This window comes from Mustela erminea, chromosome 9 (genome assembly GCF_009829155.1).
Source record: "Mustela erminea isolate mMusErm1 chromosome 9, mMusErm1.Pri, whole genome shotgun sequence".
Classification (NCBI taxonomy): Eukaryota; Metazoa; Chordata; class Mammalia; order Carnivora; family Mustelidae; genus Mustela; species Mustela erminea.
This window is the reverse complement of record NC_045622.1, coordinates 47,133,057-47,148,289: the sequence shown is the minus strand read 5'-3', so window position 1 is coordinate 47,148,289 and position 15,233 is coordinate 47,133,057.

The window sequence follows — 15,233 nt, the reverse complement described above, 5'->3', positions numbered from 1 at the left end:
TAAGATTTGTACCCTTCTTCCATCTGTACCCCAATGTTCATAGCATCAATGGCCACAGTTGCCAAACTGTTGAAAGGGAGCCGAGATGCCCTTCAACAGATGAATGGATAAGGAAGATGTGGTCCATATATACAATGGAATATTATGCCTCCATCAGAAAAAATGAATACCCAACTTTTGTATTAACATGGACAGGACTGGAGGAGATTACGCTGAGTGAAACAAGTCAAGCAGAGAGAGTCAATTATCATATGGTTTCACTTACTTGTGGAGCATAAGGAATAACATGGAGGACATTGAGAGATGGAAAAGAGAAGGGAGTTGGGGGAAATCGGAGAGGGAGATGAACAATGAGAGACTGTGGACTCTGGGAAACAAACTGAGGGTTATGGAGGGGAGGGGGGTGGGGGTTGGGTGAGCCTGGTGGTGGGTACTAAGGAGGGCATGTATTGCATGGAGCACCGGGTGTGGTGCATAAACAATGAATCTTGGAACACTGAAAAAAGAAAGTAAAATAAAATAAAATATCTGCACCCTGCTTGTCAGATAGCAGGATTTAGCCAGGAGGCCTGATAGTTCTCAGATCTGCCACAGGGCAGATGAAGAGGGGAGGGGCGGCTCTGCTCCGAGTTGCTTTCATATGGGGCAGGATCAGGACAATAACGCTTTAAAAATAGGGACCCCAGGAAATGAAAAGAGGAAAAATGATGGATACTATCATATGCTGAGTGACTGCTATGTTCTAGGCACTGTGCAGGCAGTTTCTCATATGTTCCCTTAATTAGGTAGCAAAATCTCAGGTAGCCAACACAGTGTTTGGGAGTTGGCCGGGTGAGCAGTCCTTTTTTGGGTCTTGAACTTCAAGAAGGTCTTGAACTTTTGTCTTCCTCATTCTGTCTCTGGAGAAGGGAGTAGTAGCAGGAGCCAAAAGCAGACAGAAATCCCGAAAGCTACTTGTGAGCAGCCGGGGTGAGCTTAGAGAGAAGGGGGGTGGGGTTGGGAGAGCAGCTGTGAGCACAGTTTCTCTTCCTAGTTGCAGATCACCATGGGAAATGGGCAGGGGTGGGAAATGAAAGAGGAGCCAGACTCTAAAGGATCTTCCATGTTACACAGAGAAGTCTTGACTTCTCGGGGAGGATAGGCTGTGGTGGAAAGCAGCCCCAAGATGCTACCATGAAGTAGGGAGAACGGGCAGTGTTGCCCCAGCTGGAGTTGCCCGTCAGGTCTGGGCACAATCACTGAATTGCTTGGAGAACGTTGAAATACACACATCTTGTCAGGAAAGCTGCTGGGCTTCATCACTTTGTATCCAACTGCATCCAGGCCTGAGGCTGCTAACCCCGGACACCAGCAACCACTGACTTACTGCATGTGCCCACCTGGATCTTGAGTGGAGAAGCGGGGCCTGGAGGGTGGGTGGGGGGAAGGGTTGGGAGCCCACACTGAGTGCCTGTAGCCTCTACTCTGTCTCCACTATTCAGAATTTGTACCTAAAATATTTAAAGTGACTGATTTCAAATACAAATTAAAGGGCAAATGTTCTCAAAAGGAACAAAAAATACTGGTGGGTTTTAAAAATATAATTTCACTTGGACTTGGAATCTCACATTGGTTGTCCAGTTGAGTGGGAAAAAAGTCAGATTTAGAGTAAGAAGGTGGTGGACACCATGCTACATGCTGAGAAGATACTATCTTTGTCAGGAATTTTCTTGTTCTTCGTGGTAGAAACTCGCATTGAGAGTCGACCATGTGTCGGTTACACACGCGTCCTGCTCTACTCACCCAGGGCACGCTGGATCCATATGCAGCCTGGAACAGCTGGAATAGGGCCTTGAACATGAGCAGGCCTCTTGCCATCTCTTGTTTTTACTCCCTGATGCCTGCTGCCTCTGCAAGGCAGAGTCAGGGTCATGATGAGGGGCTCTAGAGCCAGTCGACCTTAGGCTTTGTTACTTGCTAGCTGTGTGATATTGCACAAGTTACTTAAACCTTGCTTTGCCTCAGTTTCCTCATTCAGAAACAAGGATGTTCAGATTAGTGACCTCTGGGGGTTGTTGTGAGCTAATGGACATAAAGGGCTTGGCGTGGGGCTGGGTACATAGAAGGTGTTTAAAAAGTGTTAAGATTTATTACTTTTCTTCGACTGCAGTCTGGCTTTTCCCATATGGTAGGAAAACAGTGGTTGACAGCTCGAAGTTTTACATCTGACCAGCCACCAGTGAGAGACTAACCGAGTTTTCCCTGGTCCCATGTCCAAATATCCAAAGGGAAAAGATTCAGAGGCTCACTCTAATTCGACTTTGTTCCTGGATCAATCAATGTGGCCAACTGGATGAATGCCATGCTTGCCCCACTTTGATCTGTGGTCCTTAGGGAGCAAGAAAGACCATTATGACAAAGTCCCTGGCCGGTCTACAGGAGAAGGTAGGATCCCCAGCTCCCCCAAGTAATGGGCACGGTAATGCAGGTGCACACAAGTCCAGCAGACCTTCCCATTTCAGAGGGTCCTTGCCAAGGTCTTTGGGACCTCTGCACTCAAGGAATTCTCTATAGATTCATATTACTCCCCACAGAATGCAGAAAAAAATAACAGAAATATTGTGATCCTAACAGGCTCTATTCACAGATGTGACAAAGGACTATGGAAATAACAATGGATGCTAGGCTCCTGGGGACCTGGTCAGCTCTCTGGGCCTAAGGCCTTGAGCTCCTCAGGACAACTGGTGCCTGAGCCCCTGATTTCCAATCAGCAGTGCTTTATTCCTGTTCCCATGGACCTTGGCCATCCCCCTCATCCCACACGGCCTTCCCCTTTTCCCTTCTTTGAGAGCCGAGCTTGCCTCTCCTGAGGCCCCCAGACCCTTTTGCTGGGGCTCAGGAACTAGATTCTAATCTCTTACCAATCCTCGTACAAATTCTTCTCTAACAGAGTGAGTTAAAGGTGATGGTGAAGATAGAAGTTTCCCCATTTTCTACCCTCCTTTGCCCTCCAGGGCATTTTTTTTTTAAATTTTATTTATTTGACACAGAGAGAGAAATCACAAGTAGGCAGAGAGGCAGGCAGAGAGAGAGAGAGGGGAGGAAGCAGGCTCCCTGCGGAGGAGAGAGCCCGATGCAGGGCTCCATCCCAGAACCCTGGGATCATGACCTGAGCGGAAGGCAGAGGTTTTAACCCACTGAGCCACCCAAGCGCCCAACCCTCCAGGGCTTTTATACAAAATCTTGCCACCGTCTTCTTGGCTCAATAACACCTTCCCATATACCAGCCTTATAGCAGCAGCGATTCAAACTCTCTTCTTAACAAAATTCCAAATTAGCCCATGTCTTCAACCTCTAGGGTAGTTTGAAAATGCGCAAAATGGAGAACATTAGAATCTGTAAATGTCAAGGATCTACAGTACAGATGTGGAAGAGTTCTCCCTGTCCTTGGGTTCGATTGGAGTGTTTTTGGTGCAGCTGGCACTAAGCTGAGCCACGTAGGATTTTGACAAGGCAGGAGAGCAGTATGAAGAGTTAAGGGGAGGAAGGCACAGGGGAAGGGCAGGTCATGTTTTGGGGATGGTGAAAATTGGATGTTCCTAAGCCTCAGGGTGAGCGGAGAGATTAATAAGAAATAAGGTTGAAATGGCACAACGTGGCTGTTGGAATCTCCAAGACAAGCAGAATTCTTTTCTCAGCAGCCACACATGGGGAAGATCTTGAACGTCCCTTGCACTGTAGTAAGCAACGAGCGGGAGCCTCTATTGTGAAGAAACGGGGTAGAGTTGGTGGGGCATGTGTGTGTTTTGTTGTCCATATGGAAGTCAGCCTCATTATAGTGAGCAAGTGTTTTCTCATGGTAGATTTAAAAATTGCTCACCTCATTAAACATTTACTCATTTTTTGTGTCACTTTCCAGAAGATGTTCAGAGTCACTGCAGTAAGCACATGTGGACGGGCGATGAGCTGCCTTCCCAGGGAGCTTTCCGGAACAGAAGTATCTCCCCTATCCAACCTTCTGGGAGTCCTTGTCTCTGGTGGGTGCATATGTGGTTCCACGGTTAGCTTCCTCACTAGACTATAAACTCCAGGAGGGCAGTGACTAGGTCGTATTCATGCCCATGATGCCGAGCAGGGCAGGTTCTTAACATGGCTTAGGTAAACTGAGCCACGATGAAGAGTGTGGGAGTCTGAGTCTGGGGAATAACTTTAGAAGGTGAGAGGCCAGCAGCAGTCTGAAAGGGGGTGAGGGGGTCATAGTTAGAATATGAATTGAACTTCCAGGAATGACTCCCCCAAAATCACACTGCAGAGTGGCTGCCTTTGCCCAAATCAGAAAGCTGCTGCCACAGCTGTTGCCTCTGAACCCAAGGCAGGTGGACTCTGTTCTACCCTGAGAGCTCATGTCTCATGCCCTCTCTCTCTCCCTATGCAACTCCATTCCAAATTTAAGTCTCAGACCAGGGCATCTAATTAGAGAAATTAAATCATGTTTGGAGCTTGTGTGAAAAGACGTTTGAGCAGTTGTGGTTTTAGGGTTGCAGCCTCTGTCCAGAGCACATTAGAGGGGCCGGCATAAACCAGTTCCTCACCGTGTCCGCCACGGTGGGGCTGCTGGGAAGGCTGAGGGATGGGGATGAGGCACAGGGAACTATACTGCCTCATTCATTCAGCAAACATTCTCTGAGCACCTCCTGTGTTTAGGGACTGAGCTGGGAGAGGTGCAGAGGAAAGGTTCCTGCCTGTGGGGCACCATTAGTCCTAAGGACTTATGCAGAGATGCTCTGGATGAAAGTCTCAGTCCTGCCTCCAGACAGGACTAGCTCCAGAGGCTGGGTGAGGATACTGTCCAGGCAGGAGCCAAGTCCAGCCCCAGCACTTATCCGCTGGAGGACAAGGGGAGCACAGATCCTGGCAATGGACTTACGACCATGAGCTTAACCTTCTAGGCAAAAGCCTCTCACAAAGATTCTCGGAGCTGGAAAGGCCTTGGTGGTTAGCTGGTCCAACGGGGGTGATTGCACAGGCTTCCTCTTCTCCTGCATCCCTGAAGAGTGATGAAAATCATTTTTAGCTTTATCTAGACTCTTGGTTTTATCTTTTAGTTTTTAGGTTCTCATTTTATGGGTCAATATGTGGCAGGTTGCCTCTTAGATGAAATATGTGAACAGGTGTAAGAATAGAAAATTAAGTAACAGCAAGTTTAAAAATGTTAATGAAATCAGGGCACGCAGGAACAATAAGAGCTTGGTTTCCGCTGCAGCTTGGTTACTGTGGCAGGTAATTGAGGCTGGAAACATATGTGAGGCTGAGCTTCAGGTCCTCTCTGGAGGGTGGAAGGCGAAGGGGAGAAAATCATCATCACAGAAAGAGCTGGAGAGGATGCTGCTTACATCAGAAGAGAACACACACAAAGGAGTTTCCTTTCTAGTAACAGGACCCATATTGCTCCCATTTATTTTGTCTTCTCAGTGTGGAGTCCCATGGCCCAAATCTGAGTCCCTGTCTGGGCAGTGAGCGGTCAGTCCTCCTCTCCTGAGGGACCAAGCACTAAGGTATTGGTCCCTGTGGCAAAGTCTGGGGCCAGCTCGATGGGCCACCAGCGGTGGGCGAGGACCTGCCCTCCCGCCTTTTGGGCATTGAAGGTGGTGTGAGTATAAGAGAAAGGGGCATTTACTGATTCTTTTTTGAAGATTTATTTATTTATTTTAGAGAGAAAGAGAGAAAACATGAGTGGGAGGGGCAGAGGGAGAGAGGGGAGAAAATCTCAAGCAGACCACACGGAGCACTGAGCCCAAGGCAGGGATTGATCCCACCATGCTGAGATCGAGACTTGAGCAGAAAGGGAGAGTCAGACCCTCAACTGACTGAGCCACCAGGCACCCCCACAATGAGGCATTTAGTGAGGAGATGTGAAGTACTAAGGAAAATGGATGTGTGAGCCCTGGCTTGGAAAGTTCAAAGACAGGCGTCACCTTGGGGTAAGGGAAGTACCCTGAGCACAGTCGGACATAAAGAAGCCCAAGGGGTGCGGAAGGATGCATTTCGAGCCAGAGGCGCATTAAGAATCTGGAGCCTCAGGAGCCGGCCTGTGTAGCTCCTCACTCTATTGTTAGACCATCAGGGTGCTAGGGCTGTGTTCTTCTTTGTAAGTCTTTGGATTGGTCTAGGTCCCAGCAGGAAATGGCTGGCATTCCTCAGCTGGGATTTGTAAAGCAACTTCTAATGACGGGACTATTGGAAAAGGTGTGCCCAGAGATAAGGATCCCTCAAGGAGACCCCAGAAACTAGCAAGGGCAGGAAGCCATTATCACTCCTGGGCTGATAGGAGTAAGGACGGGAGATGGCGATCTTGGAGCCTGGTTGAAAGTTACTGCCATTTAAAGAATGCCTGGAGGGAACTGTGGCCATAGAGGAAGGCAAATGTCACCAGACCTAGAGTGTAGGAAGAGTAGATTCTGTGACATTTCTCTCCTCCAGTCTCCAATCTCTTGCCAGTTGCCCCACTGGCTGAACTTGAACCCAGCCAGAAGCCAAGAGGGTAAAGGAGCCTGGGGATGTACTCACAGAGGTCAGCCCGCAGGACCACAGGGGAAGAAGAGTGGAGGATGGGTCAAGGGGGGCAGTGAGGGCAGGCAGAGAATCACCAGTACAGAATTCCTGCTTTTTTCTCTATCAAGTTCCAGAGAGGGAGAGAATCAGACTGGCTCGGTTAATTACTCTGGCCTGTTTGGGCAGAGCTTCATTCTGTAAGTTTCTGGTCAGCCTTGGGTTGACTGACCTTGAGTGTTGGGACGTTTGCTCTCCAACGGCTCTGGCCAGGGGAGGAAGGACAGGTCTGGGGCTCAGAGCGTGAATTCCCTCTGTGAGGAGTGTGTGCAGAGCACTTTCCCTCAGAACTGGTTAAGTAGACTGGGCATGTCCACGTGCTACCCCAACTCTGCAGAGACAGCAGCAATGTGCTGGGGCCTGACTTACAGCCACACAGCTCTCCCAGGTAGTCCCAAGTTTGCATGGGCACAGGTGGCCTCATTTTGAGACCTCTAGGAAATGTTTTTGGCAGCAAATGCCAGAACCGAGGCTGGATGGGCTGACTTGGTGCCTGACCCAGGGTAGCTAGTCCTTGTGTCCTTAGGCCTCAGGAACACACCTCATCTCAGACTCCCCCAGGAGCCCTCCCACGTACAACCCAATCTTCAGATGGTTTAGTATTAGCCCACAGCATATATACTCCTCTAGCCCAAGGGTTCATTCTCTCCTCTTATCTCCCCAGCAGTTTCTCACATAGCGTTGGATGCATGATACTTTTAGGGTCATTTCAATACAAAACATTCACAGGTATAACTTAGGCACTGCTGCACCTGGCAATTCAAAGGCAAAGAAAACACAGTCCCTGTCCTTAAGGAGCTCCCCAGTGTGCCAAGGGAGACAGATCATAGACCAGTACTGTGTGTTGGGGGTTATGACGGAGCTAAGCAGTGGGAACTCTGCATCACAGATAAGGACCCTGCTTAGCCTAGGGATTCAGAGAACACTTGTTGGGATAGGCAATGCTGGGTCTTGAGGGATGAATAGGAGTTGGTTGGTATAAAAGGTCAGGCAGATTATTCTAGGCAAAGGGGAAAACATGAACATGGCTATGGAATAGTAGTGCAGACAATGCTGATGATGGTAATAAGAGCTAACTGTCTTGAGAACTTCTCGTATACCAGGCTCTAAGAATGACATGTGTAGGGGCACCTGGGTGGCTCAGTGGGTTAAGCCTCTGCCTTCAGCTCAGGTCATGATCTCAGGATCCTGGGATGGAGCCCTGCATCCGGCTCTCTGCTCAGCAGGGAGCCTGCTTCCCCTTCTCTCTGCCTGCCTCTCTGCCTACTTGTGATCTCTCTTTGTCAAATAAATAAATAAAATCTTTAAAAAAAAAAAAAAAAGAATGACATGTGTATTATGCCATTTAATCCTTACAAAATCCCTGTGAGATAGGGACTATATCATTTTCAGTTTACAAATTAGAAAGCATAAACATAGAGTAGATAATAAACCCAGCAGATAAAAACCCTCACAGAGCTAGTGAGTGGCAAAGTGTGACAGGAAAGAAAAGGTCTTGAATGCCATGCCAGGGAACTTGAAAGAGAGTGCACAAATGGAGCAGAAGAGCAGAGGGAGAGGGAGAAGCAGACTCCCCACTGAGCAGAGAACCTGATTTGGGGCTGTATCTCAGGATTCAGAGATTATGAACCTGAGCCAAAGGCAGATGTTCAACCATCTGAGCCACCCAGGTGTCCCTTGAACTTCATCTGTACTCAGTGAGAACGGAAGCACTTTCAGTGGAGCTGTTGTGTGATCAGATGAACAATTCGGATATCTCTGTGGTTGCAGTGTAGACAGTGAACGCGAGCAGAACAAGACTGGAGGGACAGATTATCTCTAGGGCTGTTATCCACTCCAGAGCTGGTTCCAGCTGGTAAGAACTGGTGAGAACTTGCTTCTGACCCCCTCACTACTAATTAGCTATCACCCAGTCCTTCCTCCTGGAATAGATAAGCTCCATTCTCCCCTTCACGTCAATAATGCCAGGAGCCCAGAAGGAGATGGGAAGCATCATGTGTGTCTGTCCTTGTGCTGATCATTCGTGTACGTCATTAGGGAGTTGTGCTTGCTGGAGGGGGGCACCTACCAGTCCCTGCTGCTGCCTCATCCTGTCCTTCTTATGCAGGAAGAGCACCGCTCCACATCACTCCTGTCTGCATTTTGCTGGACGGGGGAGGGGAGCATCCACTGGGTTGAATCAGTAAAAGATTTTATTTGCCGGTAGTCTCTCCACCCCAACGTGGGGCTTGAGCTTATATACCTGAGATTAAGAGTTGCAATGCTTTCCTGACTGAGCCAGCCAGGCGGCCCTGCGATGAATCATTGAAAGATCAGAGCTTACATAGGGCTGGGATTCCTGGGATCCTCCTCCTTCCCTTTCTCTGGCTGGGGGAACACTGCAGCCACCTCCCTCTGGCTCGCTTGCGTTCCTTTAGCGCCTGTCCCAGGCTGGGTAAAGGTGAGAGAGGCCAGGGGCTGGTTTTCCTGCCCCGCTCTGTGAAGCCCAGCCACAAAAGGCTCTCCCGCTCTGGCTCCTTCCGACGCACGTGGCTCCTTTGTTTGTCTGAGCTCCCGACATGAAATGTAAGAGCTGGGATCCTCACGTGGGCTGACAGGGAAGGAGCAAAGGAGGCCTCTCCGTTGGCTCTCAGCTCATAATCCAGGCTGTGTAGACAAAGGAGTGCTCCAGGGGGCTTAGTCTGCATTGGTGTTCACGGCTGCAGAGTAGGACCTCGTGCCACACTTCGATTTCCCTCAAGAACCCTGTGGGTTGTTAGGAGGATGGGATGCTGTACTGTGTCCAACCATCTGCTTTGTGAGGTTCTTGAAAACACAGCTTTTCTCAATGGTTCCTTCCAATACAATTCTTCTGTAACTCAGTATTTTCATTCCCACTTTACAGATGAGAGAACTCCGGCTTAGAGAAGTTAAATGACTGGCTCAAGGTCGTATTTACTCTCAGAACTGGGTCAGAGTCCCAAGTGGGATCAGAAGGTCTCTCAGACCCCTTCCACCATAGGCAGCAAATGAAGTAAGTAAAGCCAAGCGTTCTCAAGATGCTGCTCAGGCATTTATTCCTAACGAGATATTACCCTGGCTGTCCTTTTAATATTTTTATCTTCTTCTGGTAAAAACAGCACAGATATATAATTTCAACTGCAAGATCTGTTCCCAAATGAAAATAGCCATGACATTTTTTTTTTATACAAATATATATGCATCCCTCACGAACTGATATGTTTTTACCAGCCTCCAGATACTGGAGTACAGTGGTTTCAGGAAAATAGTCTTTGGCAACACTTGCTTTTGAAATAAATGCATTGGGATGTCTGGATGGCTCAGTGGGTTAAGCCTCTGCCTTCGGCTCAGGTCATGATCTCAGGGTCCTGGGATCGAGCCCCGCATTGGGCTCTCTGCTCAGAGGGGAGTCTGCTTCCCCCGCCCCCCCCCCCCGTCTGCCTGCCTCTGTGCCTACTTGTGGTCTCTGTCAAATAAATAAATAAAATCTTAAAAAAAAAAAAGAAATAGGTGCATTATTATGATTTAAAAAATGTTTTTTTTTAATTTTTATTTTATTTTATTTTATTTTATTTTTAGATTTTATTTGTTTATTTGTCAGGGATAGAGGGAGAGAGAGCGAGCGAGCACAGGCAGACAGAGAGGCAGGCAGAGGCAGAGGGAGAAACAGGCTCCCTGACGAGCAAGGAGCCCCATGTGGGACTTGATCCCAGGACGCTGGGATCATGACCTGAGCCGAAGGCAGCTGCTCAACCAACTGAGCCACCCAGGCGTCCCTAAAAAATGTTTTTGATAAAATTTCTTAGTCAAAGCAGATATTCACTTAACTGAATTTTCCTGCAGAGCTGTTAGGTATTTCCACAACCGTAGCCTCCCTGAGTACAGCAGAGTACCATCCCCAGGAATTCGCCCAGCTAGAGGGGAAAAAAAGAGTAAAAATAATTCCACTATCCAACAAGACAGTTATTTGCATTTTCATGTATTTATTTAGTCCTTTTTCTTATGAGTTCTTTTCTTTAAAACATAGTTAAAATAAGTAGCAGTGTATATACAACTTTATAGCTTACTTTCTAAAAAACTTAGTATTAACTGTTTATTACCTGTTTAATATGAGTTGTAAATTATTGCCATTTTCTCATGTGCATATGGAGGCTTGAAGATTGAAATTTAAAACCAATCTCTTATTGCTGGACATTTGAGTCTTCCTTTTTTTTTTTTTTTTTTTTTTTTAAAGATTTTACTTATTTGAGAGAGAAAGAGAGCATGAATGCATGGGTGGGGAGGTGCAGAGAATGAGGGAGACAGAGAATCTCAAGCAGACTGCTGAGTGCAGAGCCCGTCGGAGCTCAATCTCGTGACCCTGAGATCATGACCTGAGCTGAAACCAAGACTCGGATGCTTAACAAACTGAGCCACCCAGGTGGGCCTTGAGTCTTCTTTTGTAAACAATATAAAATATTTTCCATGTTTAAGACTGATTTCAATTTTTAAGGCTGACTGGATAAGAGCATAAATATTTAGTATTGTTCATTTTATATATTTTCAAGTTGTTTTATGAAAAAGTGGTATAAATTTATCTTGGTATTTGTACCTTTGAATGCACGTTTCCCTGTATCCTTACTACCACCAAATGTTATTGTGACAAAACCTGTTTTTCTTTACTAATTTCAAAACAGGATGGCACTTCAGAATCACCTTTAGTGCTTTTTGTTTTGATTATTGAAGTTATCTCTCTAAATGTTTGCTTACTGGTTGCAAATCCTCTTGTATGAATCCTCATATCTTTTGTCCAGTTATTAATAAGGCTCTTAAATTTTAAAAAATATATATATTGTAGTGTATGGTGTAGAATTTTTTTGCATTTATATACCAGAGAAATAGTAATCCTTTCTCTAACATATGCTGTGAATATTTTTTTCATAATCTGTGATTTTTTAAAAAAATTATTTATTTATTTGACAGAGACCTCAAGTAGGCGGCAAGGAAGGCAGAGAGCGGGGGGTGGGGGGGAAGCAGGCTCCCCACTGAGCAGAGAGCCAGATGTGGGGCTTGATCTCAGGACCCTGGGACCATGACCCGAGCTGAAGGCAGAGGCTTTAACCCACCGAGCCACCCAGGATCCCCTGTGATTTTTTTTCCCTATGTTAACTCTTTAGTAATATGTATCATTTTAAAAGAAACAAACCAGAAACAGACTCTTCACTGTAGAGACAGACTGATGGTTATCAGGGGGGCGGTGGGTGGGAGGGTGGGTGAAACAGGTGATGAGGGTTAAGGAGGGCGCTGCTGTTGATGAGCTCTGGGTGTTGTATGGAAATGTTGAATCACTGTATTGTACACATGGAACTAATATACCATGGTTGAATATCTAAAGTTAAAATTAAAACTTACATAAAAATAAAAAAGGAAAGAAACATTTACAAACATCATTTTCAACAGGATAGCTGGGTCCATGAGGCTTCACAAAATCATGTCCCAAAAAAATGAGATCAAAAGGACTGTGTTGTTTAATCTGGATAAGACTTGGGGGAACAGGGCTGCATTCTTCACTTACATACAAGGCTGGGGCATTAGAGAGAAATCAAACTTACTTTGCACAGTTTAAGAAGGCATACGCAGGGACTTTGGGAAGATGGGAAGTTGCAGGTAGTAAATAATAAATGAGATTTACTGATTATATTCTTTATACCAGGCTATGCGTCCAGTCTTCATTAATCCTCACCACGGTAAGGGAAGAACTATTATATCTCTCCTCCGGTGAGCTTAAGGGCACATGGACAGCCAGTGACAGAATTGGAATCCAGTGCAGGCCGGGGACAGACCTCTTTCAACGGACTGTGAGATGGAAGCTGGTCACTTCCTGCATCAGGGCCTCCGTTCTCTCATTATAACACGCGAGTTGGAGCAGAGGTCCTCCACGTTCCTTCCCAGCTTGACTAGGTGAAGGACAGGCTGGGAGCTATAGCTGCTCTTCTTCGCAGGCTGTCCCAGTCCTGGAGGACCCAAGAGAAGGTCACAACTCAAACAAGGCCTCTGAATTTCCATTAAGTGCTCTTTTCTTTTTTTAAGATTTTATTTATTTATTTTAAAGATTTTATTTATTTATTTGGTAGAGAGAGACATAGCGAGAGAGAGAACGCCTGCTGAGCAGGGAGCCTGATGCGGGGCTTGATCCCAGGACTCTGGGATCATGATCCGAGCAGGAGGCAGACTCAACGGCTGAGCCACCCAGGCGCCGCTAAAATTTTATTTATTTGAGAGAGAGAGAGCTCAAGCAAGAGAGCACAAGCAGAGGGAGCAGCAGAGGGAGAGGGAAAATAAGGAAGCGGTGAATCTTAGCTAGGAAACACAAGTTTTATAAAGAAAATTATAGGGGTACCTGGGAGGTTCAGTCGTTAAGTGTCTGTCGTCAGCTTGGGTCATTATTCCAGCGTCCTGGGATAGAGCCCCTCATTGGGCTCCCTGCTTGGCAGAAAACCTGCTTCTCCTTCTCCCTCTGCCCCTCCCCCTGTTCATGCTCTGTCAGATAAGTAAGTAAAATCTTTAAAAAAAAAAAAAAAAGAAAATTATAAGTAAATGTGATATTTGGATTGAAATGATTTGAGGCTTAAAAAGATTTTTCAGTGTATTCCCCATTCTTTCCAAATTCTGTAAAAAAATACAACTGAAATTATCCTTGGAAATGAACTGTATTTTTTTTTAAGATTTTATTTATTTATTTGAAGAGAGAGATTACAAGTAGGCAGAGAGGCAGGCAGAGAGAGAGAGAGAGAGAGAGAAGCAGGCTCCCTGCTGAGCAGAGAGCCCGATGCGGGACTCGATCCCAGGACCCTGAGATCATGACCTGAGCTTAAGACAGCGGCTTTACCCACTGAGCCACCCAGGCGCCCAATGAACTGTATTTATAGATTAATTTAGGGAGAATCAATATTTTCATAATATCAAGCGTTTCAATTCAGAGTATCATGTGTCAAGACCTACGGTATCATTTGATAGATTTTTTTTTTTTCATATAATTAAGCTTATTTCTTGGTATTTTATAGCTCTTTGTTGCTGTTGCCTTTGATTTAGTCTCTAAAGGTTTGGTAGAACTCTAGTAAAGCTATCTGGGCTTGGTGTCTTTTGAAAGGGGATATTGTGAGATCCCTCTCAAAATCTTCCCTGGTTATTGGTGGTTTACTCAGAAATTCTCCTTTTTTTCTTGAGTATTTGTGACAATTTATATTTTATAATAGAGTAGTATTTTTCATCTAGACTGAATTTATCAGAAAAAGTATTATTCTTGGGGCGCTAGGGTGGCTCAGTTGTTAAGCGTCTGCCTTCAGCTCGGGTCATGATCCCAGGGTCCTGGACTGAGCCCCACATAGGGCTCCCTGCTCAATGGGAAGCCTGCTTCTCCCTCTCCCACTCACCCTGCTTGTGTTCCCTCTCTTGCTGTGTGTTTCTGTCAAATAAATAAATAAAGTCTTTTTTAAAAAAGAAAAAGTATTAGTCTTATATTTTTTCTCATAAATTTTTTATGAGAAAAAATGATATAAATAAAAAATTTTTATGAGAAAAAATGATATATATTTTTTCTCATAAATTTAATAATCTCTGGTTCTGAAATATTACCCTATATTTAGCTTAATACTTGTTTTGAGGCCCTTTTTCTTTTTTGACCAAACTTGTTAGAGATGTACTCTTTTCCACCATTTCAAGCAGAGACAGAGGACCCATCTAAAGAGAGAGATTAGATTAGGCGATTTACCAATTCATGGAGTTCACTTAGTGGTTTTGCCCTTTTGCTGTCCAAGGAGCTAGGTCTCCTCAGTGAGCCAGCCCCTGTGTCCACAGAATTCTCTACCATGGGTGACCCTGCCCAGGACCTGGATGAGGGGGCAGGGAGAATGCTACTGAAAGGGAAGGTGGAAGATTGTTGATTGACGTCCCTGCAGTTCATTTCCTTTGGCATTCTGGCGCCACTCCAGCCTCCCCCTTCCCCCTTCCCCCTTCCTTCTTACCATCCCCCCAATACTCCCCACCTTCCCCAGTTTAAGCAGAAGAAGGGACTTGATTGGCCACTGGGAGGGAGCATCATTCAGAGCTGTGCCTCCTTCCTGGAGCACTTGCAGAAAATCAGGTTCTAGAATTTGGAGGCTGAGAATAGCCCCTGGCTTTATTTTCCAGACCATTCATTCAGAAAGCTGGAGAGGAGGTGGGGAGGCTTCTGTTTAAAAAAAAAAAAAAAAAAAGGTGTATTTTATTATAAATGTATTGCTTGCTTAGAAATAAAAAAGTGTGGAAATCTATAGGGTTCAGAAAGAAATTGTTCTCTAATACCATGTCCTGAAGAAAACTGCTGTTAATAGTTTGAGATATTTCTTTCCCACTCTGCCCCAACTTGCTTTTCTCACTGTCATGTCTCTGACATCTTTCTGAATCAGTACCTGTAGGTCTATTTCATTCTTCTTAGTAATTGCATAGTATTACATGGTATAAGTTAAACATTATCCTTTTAGCTGCTGTTCCTACTAATGGAACTTAAATTGTATCCATTTTTTTTTTCCTGGCTGTTACAAACAAAGCTGCACTGGCTATTCCTGTATGTATTTCTTAGTGCACCAATGTGACAAAGTCTAGAGGAAGAATTTCTAGAAGTAGAA